Source organism: Babylonia areolata, chromosome 7 (genome assembly GCF_041734735.1).
Source record: "Babylonia areolata isolate BAREFJ2019XMU chromosome 7, ASM4173473v1, whole genome shotgun sequence".
In the NCBI taxonomy this organism is placed as follows: domain Eukaryota; kingdom Metazoa; phylum Mollusca; class Gastropoda; order Neogastropoda; family Buccinidae; genus Babylonia; species Babylonia areolata.
The window spans coordinates 20,453,428-20,458,427 of NC_134882.1; the positions used below are offsets into that span (position 1 = coordinate 20,453,428).

Sequence of the window (5,000 nt, forward strand, 5' to 3'; positions counted from 1 at the left end):
AGTGTGTGGGTGCGCGCGCGCGCGCGTGTGTGTGTGTGTGTGCGCGCGTGCCCTCAGTGTTATTGTTTTGCCGCAGAGGGGCGTGAAAGGGGTTTTTCATGCTTTTAGTCTTGGTGGCGGTTTTGACCTTTTGAACTGTGATTTCATGTCTCAAAAGTTAAATCTGTCTTAATTTTCTTTTCATATGATGATTGATGTCTGCAGAGCTGTAAGGGAATGTGAATAGGTTATTTGTCTGTCTTCATTTCATTTGTGTCTTAAATGTTATAATTATCTTACTGAATATTTTCCTTTTATATCAATGAAATGTTTCACTTTATCTTAAAATGTAATTTTCGTTTTCTTACCTGAATGTTTTCTTTTTACGTGATAGTTCATATGTACGTTGTGATCAAGGAAGGGTGTGCCAGTTGCTCATTCGTTTTTCGGTTTTATTTGTCGATGACCATTTGTCGTTTTAAATGTTATGATTATCTTGCTGAATATTCTCCTTTTTATAATGATTGATACGTACACATACGCGCGCGCGCATGCGCGCGCACACACTCTCACACACGCAGGCACACACACGCGAGCGCGCGCGCGTGCACACGCACATAACGATGCATGCACACGCACGGACACACACACAACACACACACAGTTGTTTCACTCTAAATTATAATGTAATAGTATCTTACCCACATGTTTTTCTTTTTACATAATAATTGATGTGTGCATAGTGATCAGTGAAGGGTGTGTCAATAAATTATTTTGAATTGAATTGAATTGAATTGAATTGAATACGTAAATATTTGGTACGTATTAATTAAACGAGATTTCTATAGGGGACAACTTTTGTTTGTTTGTTTGTTTGATTTTTTCCCCCGTGGGTTCTTTTTCAGTGTGGCAAGTTCGTGCTGCACACCGAACTTCGGTTTATAGTCTCGTCCGAAAGAGTAGACGCTCAGTTCGATTTTTTCAGTCAAACTTGGGAGAAAAGGCGAGACGGGTTTCGAACCCGAACCCTCACGGGCACTGTATTGGCAGATAAACGTCTCAACCCTTCTGGTCCCTTTCTCCCTACTACAGTGTCAAATAACCCCACCCAGTCCCTCCCCCCCCCCCCCACCCTCCCTATCCCAAACCACACCCCTCCCACTCCCACCCCCACCCCAACGCGGGATGTGGTTAGCTGACCGATTCCCGAGGCTGGAATCGACGAATGTAACTAACATACAAACAAATAAACATACTGACTAACAACACGGAACAAAGGACAGAGACGCATCACATCTTCATCTGCAACAAGTCCATTCATGGGCTGGGCCCACGTGCCTTCATGTTGTGCCTGGATACCATTGTATGTCAGCTCCTTTGTTCGGAAGCATGTCTATGTTCCCACAGGTCGATGTTCCCCCAGGTCTATGCTCGGAGTTATCCCAGGTCGATGTTCCCCAAGGTCTATGCTCTGTGTTCCCCCAGGTCTGTGTTCCCACAGATCGATGTTCCCCCAGTTCTGTGTTCCTCCAGGCCTATGTTCCCCCAGGTCTATGCTCTGTGTTTCCCCAGGCCTATGTTCCCCCAGGTCTATGCTCTGTGTTCCCCAAGGTTTATGTTCCCACAGATCTGTGTTCCCCCAGGTCTATGCTCTGTGTTCCCCCAGGCCTATGTTCCCCCAGGTCTATGCTCTGTGTTCCCCCAGGCCTATGTTCCCCCAGATCTATGCTCTGTGTTCCCCCAGGCCTATGTTCCCCCAGGTCTATGCTCTGTGTTCCCCCAGGCCTATGTTCCCCCAGGTCTATACTCTGTGTTCCCCCAGGTCTATGTTCCCCCAGGTCTATACTCTGTGTTCCCCCAGGTCTATGTTCCCCCGGGTACTGGTCAGCAGTGGCCAGTAGTCAGCAAGTAAGTGGTCAGTCATCAGCTGTGGTCAGTGGTGGTCATGGTCGGTGGTGGTCATTGGTAGTCAGTGATCAGCAGTGGACAGTGGTTGGCAGTGGCCAGTGATCAGTGGTGGTCTGTAGTGGTCAGGACGTCAAAATAATGCGTAAACGTGATAAAACAACTTAGTCTGACGATTTTTGCTTAGCGGTCAGTAGTGGTCAGAAGTGGAAAGAAATGGTCAGTAATGGCCAACAGCAGTCAATTGTGGTCAGCTGTTGGTCTAACCCTGCCAAGATGTCCCAGTGAAACATAACTGTCACGAAGTGATGCAAGTTGATCTCTGATCGTCTACAGCAGTGGTCAGTAGTGGTCAAGCAGTAGTCAAACACCTGCTAAGACGTAATAATAAACAAACGTGACAAAACAACGCAGTGTAAGAACATTTGGTTCGTAGTCAATAGTGGTCAGCAGTGGTTCTAGACATGGGGGAATATAGACCTGGGGGAACATAGACATGGGGGAATATAGACCTGGGGGAACGTAGACTGCCTGAAGGAAAATTTGAGGGAAGGTAGACCGGGGGTGAACACCAACTTGGGGGAACATAGAGCTGGGGGGAACACCAACTTGGGGGAACATAGAGCTGGGGGGAACACCAACTTGGGGGGAACATACAGCTGGGGGGAACACCAACTTGGGGAAACATACAGCTGGGGGGAACACCAACTTGGGGGAACATACAGCTGGGGGGAACACCAACTTGGGGGAACATAGAGCTGGGGGGAACACCAACTTGGGGGAACATAGAGCTGGGGGGAACACCAACTTGGGGAAACATACAGCTGGGGGGAACACCAACTTGGGGAAACATAGAGCTGGGGGAACACCAACTTGGGGGAACATACAGCTGGGGGGAACACCAACTTGGGGAAACATAGAGCTGGGGGAACACCAACTTGGGGGAACATAGAGCTGGGGGGAACACCAACTTGGGGGAACATAGAGCTGGGGGGAACACCAACTTGGGGGAACATAGAGCTGGGGGGAACACCAACTTGAGGGAACATAGACCTGGGGGGAACACCAACTTGGGGGAACATAGACCTGGGGGGAACACCAACGTGGGGGAACATAGACCTGGGGGGAACACCAACTTCGGGGAACATAGACCTGGGGGAACACCAACTTGGGGGAACATAGACCTGGGGGGAACACCAACTTGGGGGAACATAGACCTGGGGAACACCAACTTGGGGGAACATAGACTTGGGGAAACACCAACTTGGGGGAACATAGAGCTGGGGGAACACCAACTTGGGGGAACATAGAGCTGGGGGGAACACCAACTTGGGGGAACATACAGCTGACCCCAATTTCTCTTCCCGGAACAAACACATAGGCACATATTACGTTCGACACAATTATCGAATGAACAGTGAGTGCTGGCGACGCCCAGACGGTGACGAACAACAATATTTTCCTAGCTAAGTCGAACGGAGAAAAACAGAACCTAAAACGCTCCAGTTTCCCAGAGAAATTTAGCTCTGTAGTGCGTGTTGGGAATTGTCTGACTACAACGTTCATTTAGTTATCTGAAACAGATGGCTACTTGCACAGCTTTCAGTTCTCCAACTTGTTCGACCTTTTTTTTTCCTTTTTTTTTATATACACTTGTGCCGTACACACAGAAAGTTTGGCACTCGATAAGGGAAAACGAAAATGACACAGAGAGAGAGAGAGAGAGAGAGAGAGAGAGAGAGAGCAGACGGACAGAAGCACTACATTGCAGTACTACACATTACAGCAGTACCATACGACACATCAGCACGACACCATACAACAACACTTCACGGTACAGCAGGTGCACTAGAGCAGTACTACACGCTACAACAGCGCTACACGGTACAGCAGCACTACACGGTGCAACAGGTACAGCAGTACTGCACGGTACAACAGCACTACACTGTACAGCAGCACTACACGGTACAACAGGTAATAATAATAATAATAATAATACATAGTTTTTCTATGGCGCGATATCCAGCACCAATGCTGCTCAAAGCGCCTTACATCATAGTTGACTATAAACATGCCTTAAAAAACATATCAACCGCTATCTGACAATGGAAAACACCCAGTGTGTTCATATGAATGCAAAAGCACACTAAAGATTATAAAAGCTATGAAATAAATAAGGCTTAGATTAAAACAAAATGCATTTTATAGACCACACACACACACACGCGCGCGCGCACACACACACACACACACACACACACACACACACACACACACAGATATATAAATGTCCCTCCCTTAGAGATACACACACACTGACATTAAATATCAACTGCACTAAAAACAAAATTGCATAAGAATTAAAATATTTTTATTTTCTAACACAAAATTCTGTTCGGACACACTAACATGCCTACACACTTACACACGCGTACCAGAGCATTGTAACCTCACAAACACATGCACGCACTCACGCACGCACGCACACACACACACACACACACACACACACACACACACACACACACGCCCATTAAAAATAACCAGATAGAAAAAAATGACATCGCATCTAAGACCGAAACTACATAAAATACACAATGCATTAAAACAGGACTATAAAAATACTAGCACAAAGATACTTGCCAACAAGCATACCTTGGTTTAACCATTCCGCGCAGAACAAAAATGCTTACGGAAAAGGTTAAGTTTTCATATCTGACTTAAAGGAATGTAGATCAGAGGAATTTCTAAGAGATGAAAGTAGAGAGTTCCACACTTGGGGAACCTGAGCTCTGAAAGACCTATTTCCAGCGCATTTCAGATCAGTCCTTGGAACTTTAAGCAGCTTTTCAGAACTGGATCTTAATGTTCTGTGCGGTTCATATGTTTCCAGTACAGAGGATAGATACAACGGAAGAGACTAGTCAAAATGTTTGAAGGCGAGTACAGCAGCAGTACATGGTACAGCAGCACTACATGGCTGTATTAAACTGCACAGCGGCACAACACGGCAGTACTACCTGGCAGCACTTACGGTACAGCAGCACTACAAGGCAGCACCGTACGGTACAGCAGCACTACAAAGCAGCACATGATACTGCAGTACTGCATGGTAC

The 5,000-nt window shown here is 46.6% G+C and overlaps 1 pseudogene across 1 annotated transcript in view; it reads left to right on the forward strand.

The window, feature by feature from the left end:
- LOC143283784 (uncharacterized) overlaps positions 1-1,076 on the forward strand; it is a 21,352-nt pseudogene extending 20,276 nt beyond the window's left edge. Inside the window, exon 3 of the transcript XR_013055455.1 lies at positions 1-1,076. This exon is cut by the window's left edge and continues 3,816 nt beyond it. The product of XR_013055455.1 is annotated as an uncharacterized LOC143283784 (transcript).
- Positions 1,077-5,000: the final 3,924 nt, after the last annotated feature.